The sequence below is a fragment of the Coregonus lavaretus genome, assembly GCF_964263955.1.
Source record: "Coregonus lavaretus genome assembly, chromosome: 16".
Taxonomy (NCBI): domain Eukaryota; kingdom Metazoa; phylum Chordata; class Actinopteri; order Salmoniformes; family Salmonidae; genus Coregonus; species Coregonus lavaretus.
Window position 1 is genome coordinate 10,815,733 of NC_140003.1, and position 26,927 is coordinate 10,842,659.

The following is a 26,927-nucleotide window of genomic DNA, read 5'->3' on the forward strand; positions in this document are numbered from 1 at the left end:
ACAGTGAAATGCCTTTCTTGCAAGTTCCAAACCCAACAATGCAGTAATCAATATCAATGTAGCACTAAAAATAATAAAATAGGTAGAACAAAAACACACGAGAAATAGAAATAAGAACACGAGAAAGTAAGAAGCTATACACAGGGTCAGTTCCAATACCATATTTACATTGTGCAGGGATACTGGAGTGGTAAAGGTAGATATGTATAGGGGTAAGGTGACTAGGCATCAGGATATATGATAAACAGAGTAGCAGCAGCATAAATTATGATAGTATGTGAGTGTGCGTGTTTGTGTAGTCAGCATACTGTAAATGTGTGTGCACGTTATGTGTGTTGGTGTGTCAGTGTTTATGAGTGTGTAGAGTCCTGCGAGTGTGCATAGAGACAATGCAAAAATAAAAATAAAATATAAGGGTCAACTCAGATAGTCCGTGTAGCCATTCTGTTAGCTATTTAGCAATGTTATGGCTTGGGGATAGAAGCTATTCAGGAGCCTGTTGGTGACACACTTGATGCACTGATACCGCTTGCCATGCGGAACAGAGAGAACAATCTATGGCTTGGGTGGCTGGAGTTTTCACACCGCCTGATATAGAGGTCCTGGATGGCAGGGAGCTCGGCCCCAGTGATGTACTGGGCTGTCCGCACCATCTGTAGCGCCACGCGATCGAGGGCAGTGCTGTTGCCATACCAAGCAGTGATGCAGCCAGTCAAGATGCTCAATGGTGCCAAACCTTTTCAACTTCCTGAGGGGGAAGAGGCGCTGTCGCGCCTTCTTCACAACTGTGCGCGTGTGAGTGCACCATTGAAAGTCCTTAGTGATTTGGACACCGATGAACTTGAAGCTCTCGACCTGTTCCACTGCAGCCCTGTCGATGTGGATGGGGCGTGCTCGTCCCTCCGTTTCCTGTAGTCCACGATCAGCTCCTTGGACTTACTGACGTTGAGGGAGAGGTTGTTGTCCCAGCACCACACTGCCAGGTCATTGACCTCATTCCTGTAGGTGGTCTCATCGTCACCGGTGATCAGGCCTACCACCGTTTTGTCGTCAGCAAACTTCATGATGGTGTTGGAGTTGTGCGTGGCCACACCGTCGTGGGTGAACAGGTAGTACAGGAGGGGACTAAGCACACACCCCTTTGGGGCCCCGGTGTTGAGGGTCAATGTGGCGGAGGTGATGATGTTGCCTACCCTCACCACCTGGGGTCGGAGCGTCAGGAAGTCCAGGATCCAGTTGCAGAGGGAGGTGTTCAGTCCCAGGGTCCTAAGCTTGGTGACGAATTTGGAGGGGACAATGGTGTTGAACACTGAGCTGTAATCAATGAACTACGGAGTCTCAGAACATATTCCAATCAGCGCTAGCCAAGCAGTCCTGTAGCATAATCTCTGATTCTGATTACCATTTCTCAACGGAGGGAGTCACAGGTACCTCCTGTAAACGTGAAGCAGGAGTACAGAGTCATGATCTGATTTTGGTGAATGGCGGACGAGGGAGGGCCTTGTATGCTTGTGGGAAGATTAACAGTGGTCTAGGACTTTATCGTCCCTAGTGGCGAAGGAGATGTGTTGTTGGAAGTTGGGCATCATGTGTTTTAATGACGCAGAATTAAAATCACCAGCGACAAGAAAGGCAGCCAGCCTCCGGATGTAAGTTTTCCTGCTTGTTTATAGCCTTGTACAGTTCGCTACGTGCCAGCTTGTTATATTTCTTCTCCTGAAGTGGAATGTAGTTATGAACAGTTACGATAACAGCTGAAAACTGCCTTGGGAGGTAGAAGGGTCCGGCATTTGACCATCAAGTATTGCAAGACGGTTGAACAATGGGTCGAGACTACCACTGCGCTCGAGTCAGCACACCATTTGTTGTTGATGAATAGGCAAAGCCCTCCCCCTCTCGAATTCCTGACTCTACTGTCCTGTTCGCTCGGTCAATGGAGAATCCATCGAGTTGGATAGCCATGTGGGGGTACCTTGTCCAAAGCCATGTTTCAGAAAAGTAGAGAATATTGCAGTTATGAAATACCCGTTTGTAGCAAATCCGTGATCGGAAGTCATCTTATTATCAAGTGATTGATTACCAATAGAATGGAGGGAAGAGGTGGCCGGTTTTGCCCTCACCTTAATTTCGGCAGGACTCCCCCTCTCCTGCCTCTGTAACGCTGGCGTTTCCTCTTGCATCCCCCGAAAATTAGGTTGGAATTACAGAAAGAGCACAGGGGAGATGAGTCGAAGATGAAGTTGAAGCCGGAATTGGGGTAAGTAACTGCCGATCTGATGTTCAAAAGTTATTGTCGGTTATAAGAAATGATAGCGGATACAAAATAAAGTAAATATAAATGCCAAAAGGATCACAAAATTGAGCTCGTAAAATGACAGCCATCCAGTACGGCGCCATCTCACTAAGTATTACTTACATTAGAGAGAACACTTGGCTAATGTCAAAAGATCAAATATAGTCCTTAAAATAATAGGGCAATTCGTGCAAGCGGTTGTACTTATATTCATAAGGTTAAGTTAAGACATGCTAGCGAGTGGTTAAGGATAGTGTAAGGTTAAGTTTAAGCATGCTAGCGAGTGGTTAACATTAGGGTAAGATTAAGCATGCAAGTGGTTAGGGTAAGGTTACGTTTAGGCATGCAAGCTAGTGAGGGTTAGGGTTATAGGGTTAGAAAACTCAAACATGCCAGCCTGCTAGATAATTTCTGTTACGACTTTCTGTTATGGTTGTAATTATTTACTTATGGCTGCATTTCATATATACAAACCCTACGTTTGCATAGCGGTTCCACAATGATTCTTCTAACAATTGAATATGGATCAGTGGTGTTGGATAAATAAACAAAATGACATAATGACTTGAATCCGATCGAACATCTCTGGAGAGACCTGTAAATAGCTGTGCAGCGACGCTCCCCATCCAACCTGACAGAGCTTGAGAGGATCTGCAGAGAAGAATGGGAGAAACTCCCCAAATACAGGTGTGCCAAGCTTGTAGCGTCATACCCAAGAAGACTCGAGGCTGTAATTGCTGCCAGTTACTTCAACAAAGTACTGAGTAAAGGGTCTGAATATTAGTATTGTATGTAGATTGTATATTTATATACCCAACTACGACAATACTCAAAATCTCAGTATTGTTCCTTAGCATCTGTTTCATTTGAGAGGACTGATGCTATTACACTGAACAAAAATATAAACGCAACATGCAACAATTTCAAAGATTCTACTGAGTTACAGTTCATATAAGGAAATCAGTCAATTGAAATACATTCATTAATCTTAATCTATGTATTTCACATGACTGGGAATACAGATATGCATCTGTTGGTCACAGATACCTTAAAAAAAGTGGGTGTGGATCAGAAAATCTGTCAGTATCTGGTGTGACCACCATTTGCCTCATGCAGCGCGACACATCTTCTTAGCATAGAGTTGATCAGGCTATTGATTGTGGCCTGTGGAATGTTGTCCCATTCCTCTTCAATGGCTGTGCGAAGTTGCTGGATATTGATGGGAACTGGAACACGCTGTCGTACACGTCAATCCAGAGCATCCCAAACATGCTCAATGGGTGACATGTCTGGTGAGTATGCAGGCCATGGAAGAACTGGGACATTTCAGCTTCCAGGAATTGTGTACAGATCCTTTCAACATTGGGCCGTGCATTATCATGCTGAAACATAAGGTGATGGCAGCGGTTGAATGGCACGACAATGGGCCTCAGGATCTCATCACGGTATCGCTGTGCATTCAAATTGCCATCGATAAAATGTAATTGTGTTCGTTGTCCGTACCTTATGCCTGCCTATACTTTAACCCCAATAAAACTACACATTTTAGAGTGGCCTTTTATTGTCCCCAGCACAAGGTGCACCTGTGTAATGATCATGCTGTTTAATCAGCTTCTTGATGTGCCACACCTGTCAGGTGGATGGATTATCTTGGCAAAGGATAAATGCTCACTAACAGGGATGTAAACAAATTTGAGAAATAAGCTTTTTGTGCATATGGAACATTTCGGGGATCTTTGATTTCAGCTCATGAAACACAGGACCAACACTTTACATGTTGCATTTATATTTTGGTTCAGTATAGTTGAAAATGCTCTTAAATGCTCATGAGACAACTGCCAAGTACTTTGTCAACCATGTTTTCACACCAATGACAATAAACACAGAGCACAGGTCTTTGGGGCATCAAAGTGTAGTGGTGAGGATCCATTAGGATTTAGTCTGCTTGGAAACATTGCATTAGAGGGCTAAATCTAATCCACTGTGGATCTGTCAGTTACTTCTTGCTCCACTTCTCTCATAAACTCACCACTTGGGGTCATGACTTATGGGTAACAGGGCTAAATAATAGTATCCCCAAGAAAATAATGTCCCATCTATAGAAAAGTACTACAGGAATAAAGATATAAAGCATTGCTGCACATAAGAAAGAGGTGTGTAAATTGTTGTAAATGGAAACAGTTACACAATGTTCTATATTAAGTAAGTGTGGAGAGATAACCCTAAGGTTTCCGGTGCCAAACCCCATGATAACCACCACCACCTTGCTCATGTGGAGTTGATCAAAACATTTTAAAGCCACAAACCATATGTCCACAGGGCACCTACTGTTAAATTCTTATTGCAACTGAGCTTTATTTTCAGCAAGGTAATTGGAGGTGTCTCGCTGTGACTGCACATTTTATGAGCATCAAGCGCACACTGTGATGGGCGTTAAAGGCACTGGTTTGTAGGAGTGGGAGAATTTTTACAGCCACACCACATTCAATTTCATGGGTCAATGGCATCTTCTGTGGGGTCATTGATTCTTCTGTTTTTGATTTCTAAATTATATGTCAACGAGGCCCATAGTAAAAAGTGTCCAACTCAGTGATTATCTCTGAATAGTGAGCATCTCACTAATAGTAAGCTCTTTTTCAGCCCATTGTTTAATGTGTTCAAAATTACCATCACAACTAAAATACTGGATGATCACATCCCACGTTTACCAGTAATTGTCACTAACTGTAAGAAACAAATGCAGAAATACAATACAAAATAACATAAATATGCTGAGGTCCCATTTTGGGATAAGGTAATTTTCAGCACAATAAATTAAGTGTTTTCTACAGAGCTATATGACTAATATGTTCCTGAGTATTGTCACGAACATAGTACACCTAGTGATCTCTTCAAGAGGTTTGGACTAGGGATACACAATTAATTGGTGACCATATCGGTATCGGCAGATAATAACTTAAAAATATTATATCTGCATCAGTCCGACGTGGAGACAAAAGCTGATGTTGGGAGCTGAAATACATCTGCTATTAGCAGCAGAGACAAACTGAGTGTTCTGTAGTCAACTGAATGTGCTGCTTAGTTCATAGAACCGTAGTTACATGAGTAACCTTTGATATCTGCAATTAGCAGTTGGGACAAACAGAGCGGTTTCTGTTTTCTTCCTACGGTTTTGGCTCAAGCTAAATATCCCCATTCCTGGAAGCTAAGACTCTCAGGAACATGTATGTGTCTTCTGTTTCCCTTTAAGATGCACAAGCCGTGCATGACATGTCAGAAGGGACTGTGCCAAAACTACAGTTGAAAGCACACAAGTATTGCCTGATGATCTTCCCTTATGTTTTCCTGAACTTTCCAATACCTTTCTGATGCATTTCAGCCACTTTTTGTGATGCAAATAAAAACTTTCCCATTGAAACTTGGTTGCAGTTTGCATCTGTGCTAGAATGTTTAAAAAGGTCATATACAGTGCATTCACTTTTTCTAAATGTATTATTCTAAAATGGAGTAAATAAAAACATTTCTTCATCAATCTACACACAAAATCCCCATAATGACAAAGTGAAAACAGGTTTTTAGATTTTTCATATTTATTTATTTACATAAGTATTCCCATGGGGGGCCAGTATGAAAAAGAAAAAAATATATAAAAAATAATGTATGCACTCACTAACTGTAAGTCGCTCTGGATAAGAGCGTCTGCTAAATGACTAAAATGTAAACGTAAATGTATTCAGACCCTTTGCTATGAGACTCGAAATTCAGCTCAGATGCATCCTGTTCCATTGATCATCCTTGAGATGTTTCTACAACTTGATTGGAGTCCACGTGTGGTAAATTCAATTGATTAGACATGATCTTGAAAGGCACACACCTGTTTATATAAGGTCCCACAGTTGACAGTGCATGTCAGAGCAAAAACCAAGCCATGAGGTCGAAGGAATTGTCCGTAGAGATCCGAGACAGGATTGTGTCGAGGCACAGATCTGGGGAAGGGTAAAAATTTTTTTGCAACATTGAAGGTCCCCAAGAACACAGTGGCCTCCATCATTCTTAAATGGAAGAAGTATGGAACCACCAAGACTCTTCCTAGAGCTGGCCGCCCGGCCAAACTGAGCAATCGTGGGAGAAGGGCCTTGGTCAGGGAGGAGACCAAGAACCCGATGATCACTCTGAGAGAGGTCTAGAGTTCCTCTGTGGAAATTGGAGAACCTTCCAGAAGGACAACCATCTCTGCAGCACTCCACCAATCAGGCCTTTATGGTAGAGTGGCCAGATGGAAGACACATGACAGCCCGCTTGGAGTTGACAGCCCGCTTGGAGCCAAAAGGCACCTAAAGACTCTCAGACTATGAGAAACAAGATTCTCTGGTCTGATGAAACCAAGATTGAACTCTTTGGAGGAAACCTGGCACCATCCCTACGGTGTGCTTAGGGTCGCACAACGACCCTAAGCACACAGCCAAGACAACGCAGGAGTGGCTTCGGGACAAGTCTCTGAATGTCCTTGAGTGGCCCAGCCAGAGCATGGACTTGAACCCGATCGAATATCTTTGGAGAGACCTGAAAATAGCTGTGCAGCAACACTCCCCATCCAACCTGACAGAGCTTGAGAGGATCTGCAGAGAGGAATGGGAGAAACTCCTCAAATACAGGTGTGCCAAGCTTGTAGCGTCATACCCAAGAAGACCCGAGGCTGTAATCGCTGCTAAAAGCGCTTCAACAAAGTACCTGAGTTAAAGGTCTATATAACATTTTATTTTAAATGTTTTGTTCAGTGTAGTTTCAGGTTTCATGTTTTATTAGTCGCATGTACAGGATACATACACACCCTTTAAACCCCCTATGCTCCTTTGAGAACCCTCTTTCAAAGATGGTGAGAACTCTTAATGGGTAGCCAAAATAATGGGCAACTGGGTATTTTAATACATGACCCTAAATATGTTGGGATGTTTTAATTGCTTAATGAACTCAGGAACCACACCTGTGTGGAAGCACCTGCTTTCAATATACTTTGTATCCCTCATTTACTCAAGTGTTTCCTTTATTTTGGCGGTTACCTGTATAGTGAAAATATATCGGTATCGGCCCAGAATTTGGATATCGGTATCGGCCCAGAATTTCCTAATCAGTGCATCCTTATAGTTCTGACCTCTTGGCTGTTTAAGGTGATGGACTGATAATAGCAGATTCCCGGTCAGGCTACCTTCCAAATTCCGAACTGGGATGGTACTAACTATAACAAAAAACTGGTCTGTCACAACCAGGTAACAGACCAGGTAAAGACATACATTTTCTGGTTGCTAAAATGACGTTAAGAGAAGTAACTACAACCAGTGTACAACCTGACAATGAATTAATTGTAATCAGTTTTGCCCATTGGGTACTAGTCAAGCTAGGCCATTATATTGTTCTTCTTCTAGGAAACTGTGTTCTTTCCTTATTTAAAATGTGTTCCCTTTTTAAAAGAACATTGCTTTTTGATGGCCTGCACTTCTTTGCCCTAGAAAAAAGCCTTTTCTTTTCATGCTCCATGAACTTCCACATGTTCTGGATTAGGGATGGCCTAGCAATCCACCTGTGGAAGGTCATAAAGTCAGCTGTACGTGCCTGGCATACAATCTGATTCTGTATTCACTTAATTTCATTTAAAGAAATAGTCACATACAGTACCAGTCAAAAGTTTTAGAACACCTACTCATTCAAGGGTTTTTCTTTACTGTTACTATTTTCTACATTGTAGAATAATAGTGAAGACATCAAAACTATGAAATAACACGTGGAATCATGTAGTAGCCCAAAAAGTATTAAACAAATCAAAATATATTTTTGATTTTAGATTCTTCAAAGTATCCACCCTTTGCCTTGATGACAGCTTTGCACACTCTTGGCATTCTCTCAACTAGCTTCACCTGAAATGCTTTTCCAACAGTCTTGAAGGAGTTCCCACATATGCTGAGCACTTGTTGGCTGCTTTTCCTTCCCTCTGCGGTCTGACTCATCCCAAACCATCTCAATTGGGTTGAGGTCGGGTGATTTTGGAGGCCAGGTCATCTGATGCAGCACTCCATCACTCTCCTTCTTGGTCAAATAGCCCTTACACAGCCTGGAGGTGTGTTGGGTCATTGTCTTGGATTGAAAAACAAATTATAGTCCCACTAAGCACAAACCAGATGGGATGGCGTATCGCTGCAGAATGCTGTGGTAGCCATGCTGGTTAAGTGTGCCTTGAATTCTAAATAAATCACAGACAGTGTCAACAGCAAAGCACCCCCACACCATCACACCTCCTCCTCCATGCTTCATGGTGGGAACCACACATGCGGAGGTCATCCGTTCACCTACTCTGCGTCTCAGAAAGACACAGCGGTTGGAACCAAAAATCTCAAATTTGGACTCCAGACCAAAGGACAGATTTCCACTGGTCTAATGTTGATTGCTCGTGTTTCTTGGCCCAAGCAAGTCTCTTCTTCTTATTGGTGTCCTTTAGTAGTGGTTTCTTTGCAGCAATTCGACCATGAAGGCCTGATTCACGCAGTCTCCTCTGAACAGTTGATGTTGAGATGTGTCTGTTACTTGACCTCTGTGAAGCATTTATTTGGGCTGCAATTTCTGAGGCTGGTAACTCTAATGAACTTATCCTCTGCAGCAGAGGTAACTCTGGGTCTTCCATTCCTGTGGCAGTCCTCATGAGAGCCAGTTTCATCATAGCGCTTGATGGTTTTTGCGACTGCACTTGAAGAAACTTTCAAAGTTCTTGAAATGTTCCGTATTGACTGACCTTTATGTCTTAAAGTAATGATGGACTGTTGTTTCTCTTTGCTTATTTGAGCTGTTCTTGCCATAATACGGACTTGGTCTTTTACCAAATAGGGCTATCTTCTGTATACCACCCCTTCCTTGTCACAACACAACTGATTGGCTCAAACGCATTAAGAAGGAAAGCAATTCCACAAATTAACTTTTAACAAGGCACACCTGTTAATTTAAATGCATTCCAGGTGACTACCTCATGAAGCTGGTTGAGAGAATGCCAAGAGTGTGCAAAGCTGTCATTAAGGCAAAGGGTGGCTACTTTGAAGAATCTCAAATACAAAATATATTATTTTGTTTAACACTTTTTTGGTTACGACATGATTCCATGTGTGTTATTTCATAGTTATTTCATACCACGTAGAAAATAGTAAAAATAAAGAAAAACCCTTGAATGAGTAGGTGTGTCCAAACTTTTGACTGGTACTGTAGGTGCCTACATGTAACACAGGACAAGGCTGTGCGTTTCTTGCTCATGAAGGAATTGTTTCACACTCAAACACAACAAACCCAGCACAGGGCCAAGTAAGGCGCATTCCATGGAGAAGATGTAGGTATAGTTGGCTCCCAATCAAGTAATCACAGCTATCAGCAGGAGTATGATCATGCTGGATGGTTACAGCCCAGCGATTCAGGCTGACCCACGTTTCTTAGAAGTACTTTAGGCTAGCACACAGTACAAGACTGCGAGTTCCTGTTGGGTAGAGTTTGGGTACGTGTAATGGATATTGTTCTCTACATTGAGGCCAACATAATAAAATTCCTAAGGGTGTTTGTTTTCTCCAAAAATAATTCTGAACAGCTCTGCAGATAAGCAAAAGTACTAAACCCATGCTGACAGACATGTTATTCAACCCATGGCTTTCAACATTTGCCTTAGCTGCAGATATTATCAATGTAAAGTATCATATTTTACAACATTTACAGTATAATCTCATGACATTTACTGAAGCATTCAAATGGAAAGGAATGCATTTGCAATCCAGCAGTCTTTCCCAGCAAACATTCTATAAATTAACAAATCAAATTTATTCAGCATATTTTTTGATACTTTGAAACATTTATATGAAGTGTCTAAAATAAAAAAATAATGAATTTATTATGTTAAGATAGTCGTTAAGCTTAAGATATACATTTCTCATAACCTTATTTGAAGACCTGCTTATAAACTGCTTATAAACCATTATTAAATAGTTTAACTATTAGTGAAATATTTGTAAAATATAATATAATTTATTACAATATATTTATTAACTTTTATTAACTTTAGTAAATACATAAACCATTTATTATGAAGCTAATGCCTAGGAATGCTAGTCTCTGATGTTGCATTTCACGTTCAGCCAATCAGGTTGCAGCAGTCTGTTGTTTACCCCTGGCTGAACAGGGCGCAACATCAGGAAGTAGCATTAGCCACTATAGCATGGTGGTGGAAAATGGTGTTTCATAAAGAAAATATGCATATTTTCCCAGTGTTATTCCACCTTCTTGCCATTAAATCTATTTAAGGAGGAAATAGACTCCTATGCAGCCTGAATGGAGAATGTTTTAGGTACGATGGTCCATGGTGGATACGAGCGTATTGCCGGCTGCATACAATGCGTTTGGACGGTAAGATGAAACCATCAAACCCAGATCAATATAGCCATCTGCCGGCCTTTGGGCTAAATTATCAGCAGATCTTCAAATAAAGTATATCCAGGGTTTGTTTTAACTAGCTCTATACTTCCATGGAAAAGGTAACAACACTACAAAACATTGGACATGATCTTTAGCGCCTCTTGTTCTGTGTCAGGAACGTCAGAAAGGTGGGGGGAAAAGGCTTGTCCATGGATGCAGGCTTGGCTGGTCTCCTCCAGCTGCTGTTGCATCTGCGAAAGTGTGTCCTCCACAACCTCTTTGGCAAGGGTCACAGGCAGCTGACGGGCCAGTCGAGCAGCTTCTCCCTTTACGTGGGACACACCGTCATGCATTATAGCCAACATAATCACTATACTTGGCTTTCACCCATTGGTGGAGTCTTGATCTAGTGGTCTTGATCTCGACACTAGGTCTTGGTCAGTGGAGAACGACTGCCCCCTCTCATTGAAGCCACCGAAGTTCAAGGCCGACCGCAGCACTGCAGGCATTGTTAGCAGAAAACAGGATCCCCCATTATAGTGAATGGAAAAACAGCAATCTTAGTGGCCAATCGTCGTGTACATAAAAAAGGTTTAGAAGACAATCATGGTACCAATAATTGCTTTTAATACACCAGATGTATGTCCTTGAACCGATTATTTTATAATCGCACACAGAAGAAGTTAAGGATAATTTAGTTGATAATGGCAGCCTGCAGTACCCCGGTCGGCCTTCAACTTGAGTTACTCAATGAGAGGGGGCTGCACTGAGCTAGCCGGCAACGTCACTTCCTGGAGTAGCTCAAACTGAGCATGTTATGTCTCCATGTGACGCCATTTTAACTGACTTAATTTGGCTTCAATGCGCTATTGAGTCTTCACATAGGAATGAATGGTGTCACGTGATCGATGGCTTTGTCCATTCATATATACAGTCATTGGTCCTGATCTCGACTCATGGTATCGGAAAGGACCATCGTTTTTGTAGTCTCTAAACTCATGTGGTTGAAATAAACCACTGAGTATCGTGACAGGGCACCTTGCTTTCTGGCCAACTCAGTGGCCTTGTGGTTAGTGTCTGCCCTGAGAATGGAAGGTTGGGGGTTCGACCCCAGGTCGAGTCATTAAGGAGATGGATTGGGGGTAAGGCCCTGCGATAGACTAGCATCCTGTCCAGGGTGTGTGTACTTATACATCAAGCTGCCTCATGATACATAAACAGGGGATAGGCTCCTGCCATTCTGGCTTGGACATGGCTACTCTTACTTGCTTTTTAAACATAGAATCTGGGTGGCTAATGTTTAGAGATATAATTAATTACTTCTCAGACTCTCTGGGTCTTGTTTTATCACAATTAATTGGTCAATGTCTCATCATGGCATCAATACACAGGATCTTGGTCTGGGTCTCAAGGGGTTTGGGTCTGGAGAGTTCCGGTCTTGACTATCTCTACTTTCATCACATGATAACAAAGGGCTTTCAAGCCCTTCACATAAATTGAACCGGCATACATTTACCCACAGGAAAGTACAGTACAGTGCCTTCGGAAAGTATTCAGACCCCTTGACTTTTTCCAAAATAATTTACATTACAGCCTTATTCTAAAATGAATTCAATATTTTATTGTTCTCAGCAATCTACACACAATATCCCATAATGAAAAAGTGAAAACAGGTTTTTAGAAATGTTTGCATATTTATTAAATATACAAAACAGAAATACCTTATTTACAAAGGTATTCAGACCCTTTGCTATGAAACTTGAAATTGAGCTCAGGTGCATCCTGTTTCCATTGATCATCCTTGAGATGTTTTTACAACTTGATTGGAGTCCACCTGTAGTAAATTAAATTGATTGGACATGATTTGGAAAGGCACACACCTGTCTATATAAGGTCCCACAGATGACAGTGCATGTCAGAGCAAAAACCAAGCCATGAGGTCGAAGGAATTGTCCGTAGAGCTCCGAGACAGGATTGTGTCGAGGCACAGATCTGGGGAAGGTTGCCAAGATATTTCTGCAGCATTGAAGGTCCCCAAGAACACAGTGGCCTCCATCATTCTTAAATGGAAGAAGTTTGGAACCACCAAGACTCTTCCTAGAGCTGGCCGCCCGTCCAAACTCAGTAATCAGGGGAAAAGGGCCTTGGTCAGGGAGGTGACCAAGAACCCAATGGTCACTCTGACAGAGCTCTAGAGTTCCTCTATGGAGATGGGAGAACCTTCCAGAAGGACAACCATCTCTCCAGCACTCCACCAATCAGGCCTTTATGGTAGAGTGGCCAGGCGGAAGCCACTCCTCAGTAAAAGGCACATGACAGCCCGCTTGGAGTTTGCCAAAAGGCACCTAAAGACTCTCAGACCATGAGAAATAAGATTCTCTGGTCTGATGAAACCAAGATTGAACTATTTTGCTTGAATACCAAGCGTCACGTCTGGAGGAAACCTGGCACCATCCCTACGGTGAAGCATGGTGGTGGCAGCGTCATGCTGTGAGGATGTTATTCAGCGGCAGGGACTGGGAGACTAGTCAGGATCAAGGCAAAGATGAACGGAGCAAAGTACAGAGAGATCCTTGATGAAAACCTCAGCGCTCAGGACCTCAGACTGGGTCGAAGGTCCACCGTCCAACAGGACAACGACCCTAAGCACACAGCCAAGACAACGCAGGAGTGGCTTCGGGACATGTCTCTGAATGTCCTTGAGTGGCCCAGCCAGAGTCCGGACTTGAACCTGATCGGTCATCTCTGTAGAGACCTGAAAATAGCTGTGCAGCAACGCTCCCCATCCAACCTGACAGAGCTTGAGAGGATCTGCAGAGGAGAATGGGAGAAACTCACCAAATGGGTGTGCCAAGCTTGTAGCGTCATACCCAAGAAGACTCAAGGATGTAATCGCTGCCAAAGGTGCTTCAACAAAGTACTGAGTAAAGGGTCTGAATACTTATGTAAATGTGATATCAGGTTGTTTTTCTATACACGTGCAAAAAATTATAAAAACCTGCTTTTGCTTTGTTATTAAGGGGTATTGTTTGTAGATTGATGAGAAGAAGAAAAAACGATTTAATCAATTTTAGAATAAGGCTGTATCGTAAACAAAATGTGGAAAAAGTGAAGGGGTCTGAATACTTTTAGAATGCACTGTAACATCAAAGATCCACCACCATATTTTACAGTATGAGGTTATTGTCTACTTATGCATCTCATTTAGACAAAAACACCACTGGTGTGTGTGGTCAAAGAGCTCTATTTTCATACCATCTGACCATAGCACCGGTTCCAATCCAACTGCCAATGCTGTTTAGCGAACTCCAGGCTACATTTGTTGGATGACATGAAAGTAGAGTTCTTTGGCCCTTTTTTCATTTTGTGCACCTGTCCCCTGAAAGGTCTGTGCACTGCATGATTTTAAGTGTTAATCACTCAACAATGAGGAAAAACATGGCCAAAGGAAAGCAAATGTAATAGGGGTCGCACTGGCAAGAGATCAAATTTGGGTCAACAAGCAACAACCCACCACTCAGCAATTTTGTAAGATGGAACATAGAACTTGTGCTTAGAGACCTGTGAGACCACATCCACTATGGTCATTATAAAACCAGTATTCATATTTTCATATGACCAAACATGCAAGCAACATTACATTACTGTTTCCAGAATATATCTATCTGATATAGCTACCGTTGGCACTTTACACCCTGGCTACCTCAACTAACATTCACACCCACCTGCTGTGATTGGCAGAAATTCTTCCCTCTCTAAAGGGCAGCCATTCTGTTCACCTGCACACTGTGGTACAAACCCACTGTGAGGGCACAGTGCCTGGCAAAATGCCAACATCAACTGAGGTGACCCATACAACACAAGCAGGATTTGGATTTGGAGATTTTTCAATCGCAAGGAGAAATAAGGTCACACTAACTGAGGACAAGGGGAGGGGAGTAGTTTGAGCTTTCGCAGCCATTCATGGTATTTGAGACTATTCTATACTGACACAAAACACCATTTTACAAATATACACATTATAGTGCAGATAAAATGTGCAGACGTCATATGAAAAACACTAAAACCAGTGCTTTATTGGAGTCGGAATCTGCCGGAACCAGATCTGGCACTTCTCAGATTTGACCTCTCGCGGCATGATTTACACTGAACAAAAATATAAAGGCAACATGTAAAGTGTTGGTGCCATGTTTCATAAGCTGAAATAAAAGATCCCAGAAATTTTCCATACGCACAAAAAGCATATTTATCTCAAATTTTGTGAACAAATTTGTTTACATCCCTGTTAGTGAGCATTTCTCCTTTGCCAAGATAATCCATCCACCTAACAGGTGTAGCATACCAAGACGCTGACTAAAGCCCTAGTGAAGAGGTCCCTAGGTAATCACGTCACGTAGCCTCGGCTAGCTAGCCGTTGCCCTTGTCTACTGTTAATTCTGAATTTGAAAGGTGGGATAGCCTCCTTTAAAAAAATTAATATGAAAATGCAATCTAGTTTGATGACCTTTTTCAAGTCCAAAAATCCACAGAAAGATGATGAAACATCTAACCTGAAACAAGCCAGAGAACTGCCAGATCCAGAGGAGAGGAGCGAGAGTGAAACTGCTCCTGATGGAGATGCCTTAGCTAACAGCGCTTCTAATGCTGCCAGTTCAGCATCACCACGGCATCTCCACTTGCTATTAGGCCTGCTAGCAAGTCAGACTCGGTAGGCCTACTAGCGAGTCAGACTCGGTAGGCCTACTAGCGAGTCAGACTTGGCGGGAGCGGGGAGGAGGACAGTGCATCCACCAACGAAGTCCCCGGACCCGGTGCAATTTGGACAGAGGCTCAGTTCAAGAACAAGCAAAACTATAACCCCTGGCTTGTCATGCAAAATTCGAGGCTGGGCTGTACAACATGCAAAAAGGTAGGGAGCTTGGTTCAGGAAAAGACTAGAGGGATGAAACTTTTGTAATGTCGGAATGTATAGTAACCTCCGACATTACAAAAAAACAAAGAGCCCTCAGAAAGAAAGTTGAACATGCCCGAACTAAGGCCCATTTAGCGGTAGCAAGCATTGTACAAGGCTAAAGAGGACACTTTAAAGGGCAATCCCCCTTCTTTTCAACCTCATATACATTAACTCCAGCACCATAGCAGGGTCTACATATGTGAAAACGGCGCGTTTCAATGATTTGTGGTTAAAAAGGTCCTAAAAAAATGCTTCTCTGTGACATCACAGGGTAGGTTTAAAAGTAAAACTGTGATTTTCAAAACCTGCATTGAGTTTCTAGCCAGAGGGAGGGTATTGTCTTGCTCCCCACGTCACTGAGAATCTCATAGTCTTTGAAAATCACTGTTTTTAAAATGTTTAAACTTTTGATGATATCGTCAGGTATAACTTTTTAACTTAATATTTTTTCTACAAAACGTAGAAATCCGCCACTTTTCACATGTGTAGACACTGGCATTGAGCTGGAGATAATTAAAATGAGGTTGAAAAGTGGTTGAGTTGCCCTTTAACAGAAGTCATACTTAACACTCAAAATAAAACAAATCTCACTACAGCAAGAGTTTGATGAACAGCTTACAAAGGAGGCTAAAAGTCACAGTCACATGGCTTTAAGCAAGAAATCAACTGTCAGGAGTTAAATGGACTTGACATGGGGAGAATTCTCCATTCCAATAATGCTTGCTCCAACATACAGCAACATACACTACTGGTCAAAAGTTATAGAACACCTACTCATTTAAGGGTTTTTCTTTATTTTTAATATTTTCTACATTGTAGAATAATAGTGAAGACATCAAAACTATGAAATAACACATATGGAATCATGTAGTAACCAAAAAAGTGTTAAACAAATCAAAATATATTTTATATTTGAGATTCTTCAAATAGCCATCCTTTGCCTTGATGACAGCTTTGCACACTCTTGGCATCCTCTCAACCAGCTTCATGAGGTAGTCACCTGGAATGCATTTCAATTAACAGGTGTGCCTTCTTAAATGTTAATTTGTAGAATTTGTCCTTCTTAATGCGTTTGAGCCAATCAGTTGTGTTGTGACAAGGTAGGGGTGGTATACAGAAGATAGCCCTATTTGGTAAAAGACCAAGTCCATATTATGTCAAGAACAGCTCAAATAAGCAAAGAGAAACGACAGTCCATCATTACTTTAAGACATGAAGGTCAGTCAATACGGAACATTTCAAGAACTTTGAACGTTTCTTCAAGTGCAGTCGCAAAAACCATCAAGCGCTATGATGAAACTGGCTCTCATGAGGACCACCACAGGAATGGAAGACCCAGAGTTACCTCTGCTGCAGAGGATAAGTTCATTAGAGTTACCAGCCTCAGAAATTGCAGTCCAAGTAAATGCTTCACAGAGTTCAAGTCACGGACACATCTCAACATCAACTGTTCAGAGGAGACTGTGTGAATCAGGCCTTCATGGTCGAATTGCTACAAAGAAACCACTAATAAAGGACACTAATAAGAAGGAGAGACCTGCTTGGGCCAAGAAACACGAGCAATGGACATTAGACCGGTGGAAATGTATCATTTGGTCTGGAGTCCAAATTGGAGATTTTTGGTTCCAACCGCCATGTCTTTGTGAGACGCGGTGTGGGTGAACGGATGATCTCTGCATGTGTAGTTCCCACCGTAAAGCATGGAGGAGGAGGTGTTATGGTGTGGGGGTCCTTTGCTGGTGACACTGTTTATGATTTATTTAGAATTCAAGGCACACTTAACCAGCATGGCTACCACAGCATTCTGCAGCGATACGCCATCCCATCTGGTTTGGGCTTAGTGGGACTATCATTTGTTTATCAACAGGACAATGACCCAACACAACTCTTGTGGTCCTCTGTAGCTCAGCTGGTAGAGCACGGCGCTTGTAACGCCAAGGTAGTGGGTTCGTTCCCCGGGACCACCCATACACAAAAATGTATGCACGCATGACTGTAAGTCGCTTTGGATAAAAGCGTCTGCTAAATGGCATATTATTATTATTATTATTATTAAGGGCTATTTGACCAAGAAGTTGAGTGATGGAGTGCTGCATCAGATGACCTGGCCTCCACAATCACCCGAACTCAACCAAATTGAGATGGTTTGGGATGAGTCGGACAGCAGAGTGAAGGAAAAGCAGTCAACAAGTGCTCACCATATGTGGGAACTCCTTCAAGACTGTTGGAAAAGCATTCCAGGTGAAGCTGGTTGAGAGATTGCAAAGTTGTCATCAAGGCAAAGGGTGGCTATTTGAAGAATCTTTTGACCGGTAGTGTATTTAATCCGAAATGAAGCGAAAACTATTTGCAAGAATAGTACAGTGCGTTCCCAAAATCAGCTTAATGCTGGATGAGGCTACTAGTTTGAATAAAAATAGTGCCTTGATTGTATATATTAGACTTCAACTGGCAGATATGGACATACCTGAAGAAAAAAAATGTTGATCTTGTGGAACTGGATGATTTATCTGCAGAGGGATTTGTCTGTAATCTGTTATCTGCATTAGAGGGTGTGAAGTTGACTGAGAACTTTCGATCCAAAACGCTCATTGGAATAATGTGTGATGGTGTGCCTGTCATGCTGGGACGCAAGAGCAGAGTAGCAACCAGGCTCTCTTCCCTAATATGACTGTTTGACACTGCTCGGCACACAGGATTGAGCTTGCAGTAGGCAATGTGGTAAAAGAGATGGGAGCAATAAATCACTTTAAAATACTAATGGACAAACTATATGCACTTTATAGCGTATCTAACAAAAACCAAATGGAGCTTAGGGAGTGCACAGAGAGTTTAAACATTCAGCTGTGCAACTTGGCAGGATTTTGGACACTAGCAGCTGAGGATGCCTCCCGCGACAGTGTGTCCCGTCAGAGCTATAGTGGCCTTGCTATGCGCATATCCTTGCATGTGTTTGTTAACAATCTAGGCCTTATGTGTAATGTACTTCAAGAACTGAGTTGTCACTCGAGCTGCAAAAGAGAGACTGCACAATTATAAATGCACACAGGGCTGTCTTCAGAGAAGCAAGGATGTTCAGTGCAATGGCACAGCAGCCAGGCTGACACACACAACTCAACCAGAGAGGGATTCAGGAGAACTCTTTCCAAGGCGTCAAACTGAACGGCGGAAGACCCAGCAGAAGAGTCCTTGATCAGAGGGAGTTTTTTGAGACATTGGCGAGGAACTTGGATGCTAGAATATTCTCAGTGGATGACACAGGACACAGCCAGTTAATCGAGGAGCTGAAGGTAAACAGAGATATAATCTCTCTGCCAACGGTTTGGCATTGACAGTCCAAGCACTGTCATGCGAGCCTACAGACAGTCCAGGGACACCAAAGGTAAAGGAGAAATCCAGATGGACTGAAAGAGCTGTTTGTGACAGTTAGCACCATCCCCATCTCCAGGGCAGAATGCGAGTGGGGATTTTTTCTAATTAACCTGATTTGCACCTCAACCCACGCCTCACTGCACACCACAATATCAGGACTACTTTTTCTGAACCTTGTTGGCCTACCACTGACCAAATTCAACCCAGTCCCCTATGTGAGGTCATGGATTGCTAATGACACAGATGTGGCACAGACACCAGGCGCAAAACACGAAATAGGGAGAACACACACGAGTGAATGGCTGTCTTGTGGAAGGTTTTGGAAAACTAAGGTAGGCACATATTTGTTGTTTTTGACAAACTTGTTCTGTACTGTGAAGTTCATTTGAATATGCGCTTCATATCATCACATAGGCAGGCGGCAGGCCTATATATTCTGATATGTGTATTCTGCTGTACTCTACATTGATGTATTTTATTAGAAATTATAAACTGGGTGGTTCGAACCCTGAATGCTAATTGGCTGACAGCCGCGGTATATCAGACCGTATACCACGGGCATGAAAAAACATTTATTTTTACTGCTCATTATGTTGGTAACTAGTTTTTAATAGCAATAAGGCACCTCAGGGGTTTGTGGTATATGGCCAATATACCACGGCTAAGGACTGTATCCAGGCACTCCGCGTTGCGTTGTGCTTAAGAACAGCCCTTAGCCGTGGTCTATTGGCCATATACCACACCCCCTAGGGACTTATTGCTTAATTATATGAAGTTTGGGCATGTAAAGCCCAGAGCTGAGTATGTGGGCATATGCGTATGGCGAGGGTTCTGCAGTGACGTCTAACCTGCTTGGAATTAATCAGCACCTTGGAGAGCGCTGTCCATTTCAGCACCATTGTACTGAGTGTACAAATCATTACATTGACTGACCAGGTGAATCCAGGTAAAAGCTAGGATCCCTTATTGATGTAACTTGTTAAATCCACTTCAATCAGTGTAAATGAAGGGGAGGAGACAGGTTAAAGAAGGATTTTTAAGTCTTCAGAAAATTGAGACATGGATTGTGTATGTGTGCCATTCAGAGGGTGAATGGGCAAGACAAAATATTTAAGTGCCTTTGAACGGTGTATGGTAGTAGGTGCAAGGCACACCGGTTTGTGTCAAGAACTGCAACGCTGCTGGGTTTTTCACACTTAACAGTTTCCCGTGTGTATCAAGAATGGTCCAACACCCAAAGGCCAATCAGCCAACTTGACACAACTGTGGAAAGCATTGGCGTCAACATGGGCCAGCATCCCTGTGGAATGCTTTCGACACCTTGTAGAGTCTATGCCCCGACGAATTGAGGCTGTTTTGAGGGCAAAAGTCGGGGGGGGGCAACTCAATATTAGGAAGGTGTCCTTAATGTTTTGTACACTCAGTGTGTAGTAGGCTACCTGGCTGTTTAATCTATCTGCTGCGCTGTGACGTTGTTTGGCACTTTCTTTCTCATATGTTCCGGTATTCTGTTGCTATATGATATTCGGCCCTGCAAGCCCCACAGCTGAGTATGGGCATACAGTGCTATGAAAAAGTATTTGCCCCCTTTCTAATTTTCGCTACTTTTGCATATTTGTGATACTGAATGTTATCAGATCTTCAACCTAATATTAGATAAAGGGAACATAAATGAACAAATAACACAACAATTACATATTTATTTCATAAACAATGTTATGCAACACCCAATTCCCCTGTGTGAAAAAGTAATTGCCCCCTTACACTCAATAACTGGTTGTGCCACCTTTAGCTGCAATGACTCCGACCAAATGCTTCCTGTAGTTGTTGATCAGTCTCTCATGTCGCTGTGGAGGAATTTTGGCCCACTCTTCCAGGGGAATTGGGTGTTGCATAACTTTGTTTATGAAATAAATGAAATAAATATGTAATTGTTGTGTTATTTGTTCACTTATGTTCCCTTTATCTAATATTAGGTTTTGGTTGAAGATCTGATAACATTCAGTATCACAAATATGCAAAAGTAGAGAAAATTTGAAAGGGGGCAAATACTTTTTCATAGCACTGTATGTACAGTGGGGGAAAAAGTATTTAGTCAGCCACCAATTGTGCAAGTTCTCCCACTTAAAAAGATGAGAGAGGCCTGTAATTTTCATCATAGGTACACGTCAACTATGACAGACAAATTGAGAGAAAAAAAATCCAGAAAATCACATTGTAGGATATTTAATGAATTTATTTGCAAATTATGGTGGAAAATAAGTATTTGGTCAATAACAAAAGTTTCTCAATACTTTGTTATATACCCTTTGTTGGCAATGACACAGGTCAAACGTTTTCTGTAAGTCTTCACAAGGTTTTCACACACTGTTGCTGGTATTTTGGCCCATTCCTCCATGCAGATCTCCTTTAGAGCAGTGATGTTTTGGGGCTGTCGCTGGGCAACACGGACTTTCAACTCCCTCCAAAGATTGTCTATGGGGTTGAGATCTGGAGACTGGCTAGGCCACTCCAGGACCTTGAAATGCTTCTTACGAAGCCACTCCTTCGTTGCCCGGGCGGTGTGTTTGGGATCATTGTCATGCTGAAAGACCCAGCCACGTTTCATCTTCAATGCCCTTGCTGATGGAAGGAGGTTTTCACTCAAAATCTCACGATACATGGCCCCATTCATTCTTTCCTTTACGCGGATCAGTCGTCCTGGTCCCTTTGCAGAAAAACAGCCCCAAAGCATGATGTTTCCACCCCCATGCTTCACAGTAGGTATGGTGTTCTTTGGATGCAACTCAGCATTCTTTGTCCTCCAAACACGACGAGTTGAGTTTTTACCAAAAAGTTATATTTTGGTTTCATCTGACCATATGACATTCTCCCAATCCTCTTCTGGATCATCCAAATGCACTCTAGCAAACTTCAGATGGGCCTGGACATGTACTGGCTTAAGCAGGGGGACACGTCAGGCACTGCAGGATTTGAGTCCCTGGTGGCGTAGTGTGTTACTGATGGTAGGCTTTGTTACTTTGGTCCCAGCTCTCTGCAGGTCATTCACTAGGTCCCCCTGTGTGGTTCTGGGATTTTTGCTCACCGTTCTTGTGATCATTTTGACCCCACGGGGTGAGATCTTGCGTGGAGCCCCAGATCGAAGGAGATTATCAGTGGTCTTGTATGTCTTCCATTTCCTAATAATTGCTCCCACAGTTGATTTCTTCAAACCAAGCTGCTTACCTATTGCAGATTCAGTCTTCCCAGCCTGGTGCAGGTCTACAATTTTGTTTCTGGTGTCCTTTGACAGCTCTTTGGTCTTGGCCATAGTGGAGTTTGGAGTGTGACTGTTTGAGGCTGTGGACAGGTGTATTTTATACTGATAACAAGTTCAAACAGGTGCCATTAATACAGGTAACGAGTGGAGGACAGAGGAGCCTCTTAAAGAAGAAGTTACAGGTCTGTGAGAGCCAGAAATCTTGCTTGTTTGTAGGTGACCAAATACTTATTTTCCACCATAATTTGCAAATAAATTCATTAAAAATCCTACAATGTGATTTTCTGGAAAAAAAAATCTCAATTTGTCTGTCATAGTTGACGTGTACCTATGATGAAAATTACAGGCCTCTCTAATCTTTTTAAGTGGGAGAACTTGCACAATTGGTGGCTGACTAAATACTTTTTCCCCCCACTGTATATGGCAAGTTTCTGCAGTGACATCTACACTGAACAAAAATATAAACGCAAAACGCAACAATTTTAAAGATTTTCCTGAGTTACAGTTCATATAAGGAAATCAGTCAATTGAAATAAATTCATTAGGCCCTAATCTATGGATTTCACATGACTGGGAATAGATATATGCATCTGTTGATCACAGTTACCTTAAAAAAAAGTAGGGGCGTGGATCAGAAAATCAGTCAGTATCTGGTGTTGACCACCATTTGCCTCATGCAGCAGGACACATCTCCTTAGCATAGAGTTTATCAGGCTGTTTATTGTGGCCTGTGGAATGTTGTCCCATTCCTCTTCAAATGGCGAAGTTCGAAGTTGCTAGATATTGGTGGGAACTGGAACACGCTGTCGTACACGTCGATGCAGAGCATCCCAAACATGCTCAATGTGTGACATGTCTGGTGAGTGTGCAGGCCATGGAAGAACTGGGACATTTTCAGCTTCCAGGAATTGTTTACAGATCCTTGCGACATGGGGCTGTGCATTATCATGCTGAAACATGAGGTGATGGCCGCAGATGAAAGGCACGACAATGGGCCTCAGGATTTCGTCACTGTATCTCTGTGCATTCAAATTGCCATTGATAAAATGTTCGTTGTCCGTAGCTTATGCCTGCCGATACCATAACCCCACCACCACCATGGGGCACTCTGTTTACAACGTTGACATCAGCAAACATCTCGCCCACACAACGACATACATGCTGTCTGCCATTTGCCCGGTACAGTCGAAACTGGGATTCATCCATGAAGTGCACACTTCTCCAGTGTGCCAGTGGCCATCGAAGGTGAGCATTTGCCCACTGTAGTCGGTTACGACGCCAAACTGCAGTCAGGTCAAGACCCTGGTGAGGACAACAAGCACGCAGATGAGCTTCCCTGAGACGGTTTCTGACATTTTGTACAGAAATTCTTCGGTTATGCAAACCCACAGTTTCATCAGCTGTCCGGGTGGCTGGTCTCAGACGATTCCGCATCTGAAGAAGCCGGATGTGGAGGTGCTATGTTGGCGTGGTTACACGTGGATTGCAGTTGTGAGGCCGATTGGACGTACTGCCAAATTCTCTAAAACGACGTTGGAGGCGGCTTATGTTAGAGAAATGAACATTAAATTCTCTAGCATCAGCTCTGGTAGACATTCCTGCAGTCAGCATGCCAATTGTACGCTCCCTCAAAACTTGAGACATCTGTGGCATTATGTTGTGTTACATTTTAGAGTGGCCTTTTATTGTCCCCAGCACAAGGTACACCTGTGTAATGTTTATTCTGTTTAATCAGCTTCTTGATATGCCACATCTGTCAGGTGGATAGATTATCTTGGCAAAGGACAAATGCTCACTAACAGGGATGTAAACAAATTTGTGCAAAACATTTGAGATAAATAAGCTTTTTGTGCCTATGGAACATGTCTGGGCTCTTTTATTTCAGCTCATGAAACATGGGACCAACACTTTACATGTTGCGTTGAAATTTTTGTTCATTATAAAAGGCTTTGAATAAAAGGAGCCGCTGCATGGTCAATCCTACATCTGCTTTGGCCGTACAGCATTTACGGCGATACAGCCTCTGCAGAAGTCAGGGCATTCATACTTCATGCGCTTCGCGGAGCAGCGCAGAGCTGTTGTGAAGGAAGTTGTCAAGGAAGTGAGTTTATGTTTACATAGGACCTCCCACCCCCACCTACCATCAACCAATCATGTCAATGCGAAGCTATATGGAGCCCTCTGCATTGTTACACAATTTGGGAGGCGCACGGCGATGCAGTACAGATCTCAATTTGGAATCTGCATGCCTCTGGAGGCTCCGCAATTGCGTCACACCCTCCATACGGAGCCTCCGACCACAATAACGGATCAAGTATAAATTGGCTTTTAATCAGCACCGGAGAGCGCTGTCCATTTCAGCACCAATATATAGTAGGCTACCTGGCTGTTTGATCTATCTGCTGCTATATTGTGTTTGAAACCTCGCGATCAATTTTGTTCCGACACCTCCCGATTTACAAATAAAGCACTGATAAAAGCATACAGGTAAACACATATTGACCAAAAAGAGAAACATTGGAAAGCTATCAAAAAGCAAATACAAATAGTAAATCTGTGGTCTTTGAATTTTAAATGGAATTTTCCCCCTCCATAATTGATGGCAAGGGATTACAACTACGACTCACAATAATGGGTTGGATTTATTTAACGCTTTCCACCAGGAGAATTTGGTCCCAAGTCAGCACCTAAACAAGATTCTTGTGAGAATACAGAAATCCCACTTCATACGAAGTCATGTGGAACCTTCATTAACTCTAACATGGTGGAAGCATTTTGGGGGGGAAACTTTATATTTTCTGTCTCATCTACTGCTAATCCAATACTGACACAGCAACTCTGTCAGAAATAATTGACTATAATCTTGTTACTCCAGCTCTTATGTTTGACATTCCTAAATTATTTGTGAACTATGACATTAATGATCCAATGGGCCAACCTTTGTTAAATCGAATTGGACAATCCTTGAGACCTTTAAACAGCTTGAATCAAACAATAATAAAAGGCCTATTTTCTCTCAGAAGGAAAGGGTGGGCTGTAAACTGTAGCATCTTATTTACCAGCTAGTTGGATGAAAGTACTATACCAGGAGAATGAGCGAGAAAGGGAGCGAGAAACATTCTAGTGCTTAAATCCTTTTTAACAAGCCAATGAACTTTCACTGCATGTTCAACTGCAACACCAGGACCAGGGAAATGCTGACATTTTTCTTTCCTCTTAAGCAATTTATCCTCGCAATGATGTCATCATAAGTGTTAATAAGGGGCTCTGCTAAAAATGTCAGCTTGTGCAAAGAAAAGTCATGTTTCTTCAAGCTAATCATTTTATTGTCTGGAAACCCTGAAAGGTTCAGACTCAGTTTGTTTTGCAAAACGAATGATTTGCATCCGATCTAGTCTATCGCTTAAGCCAGGTAACATGGAGAGGGTCGATCTCCTCACCAAACAGCCAAGCAACAGGTGTCCCTCAGGGCTCAGTGCTGGGTCCGCTAATGTTGTGAAGGTTTTACATTTGTCTTTTTCAACTCAAGATTAAATTTGTCAATTTACCTACCACAATGAAAAATCTATTAATTTAATATTCTACACTACCTGGAGTGAGTCGGATTTGAAACCCATTGGCCAAAAGCCTGGGATCAGAGAAGGCGGCCACTCCACTCAGCTCAGGACTTCCCTTCTCCATGTTCCAGAGAGCCTGAGTATACTCAGCTAGGATACTAGAGAAATACAAGTACATATTAATCAAGGACACCAAATCTGTACCGGGTACCAAATGGGACATTGGGGTACTTATTTCAATGAATCTCACAGGAATGATCACGAAATTATAAAATTACCATTCTACACAGTTGTATTTATAAGTACAGTGGGGGAAAAAAGTATTTAGTCAGCCACCAATTGTGCAAGTTCTCCCACTTAAAAAGATGAGAGAGGCCTGTAATTTTCATCATAGGTACACGTCAACTATGACAGACAAAATGAGAATTTTTTTTCCAGAAGATCACATTGTAGGATTTTTAATGAATTTATTTGCAAATTATGGTGGAAAATAAGTATTTGGTCAATAACAAAAGTTTCTCAATACTTTGTTATATACCCTTTGTTGGCAATGACACAGGTCAAACGTTTTCTGTAAGTCTTCACAAGGTTTTCAAACACTGTTGCTGGTATTTTGGCCCATTCCTCCATGCAGATCTCCTCTAGAGCAGTGATGTTTTGGGGCTGTCGCTGGGCAACACGGACTTTCAACAAAATATTCTATGGGGTTGAGATCTGGAGACTGGCTAGGCCACTCCAGGACCTTGAAATGCTTCTTACGAAGCCACTCCTTCGTTGCCCGGGCGGTGTGTTTGGGATCATTGTCATGCTGAAAGACCCAGCCACGTTTCATCTTCAATGCCCTTGCTGATGGAAGGAGGTTTTCACTCAAAATCTCACGATACATGGCCCCATTCATTCTTTCCTTTACACGGATCAGTCGTCCTGGTCCCTTTGCAGAAAAACAGCCCCAAAGCATGATGTTTCCACCCCCATGCTTCACAGTAGGTATGGTGTTCTTTGGATGCAACTCAGCATTCTTTGTCCTCCAAACACGACGAGTTGAGTTTTTACCAAAAA

At 42.5% G+C, this 26,927-nt stretch overlaps 1 pseudogene across 1 annotated transcript in view; it reads right to left on the bottom strand.

Moving 5' to 3' along the window:
* Positions 1-10,854: 10,854 nt before the first annotated feature.
* LOC311143372 (PMS1 protein homolog 1-like) overlaps positions 10,855-26,927 on the bottom strand; it is a 46,804-nt pseudogene continuing 30,731 nt past the window's right edge. Inside the window, exons 11-12 of the transcript in view lie at positions 25,897-26,026; positions 10,855-11,052 (exon numbers count right to left, since the gene is read on the bottom strand). The product of the transcript in view is annotated as a PMS1 protein homolog 1-like (transcript). The remainder of the gene's footprint in view (positions 11,053-25,896; positions 26,027-26,927) is intronic.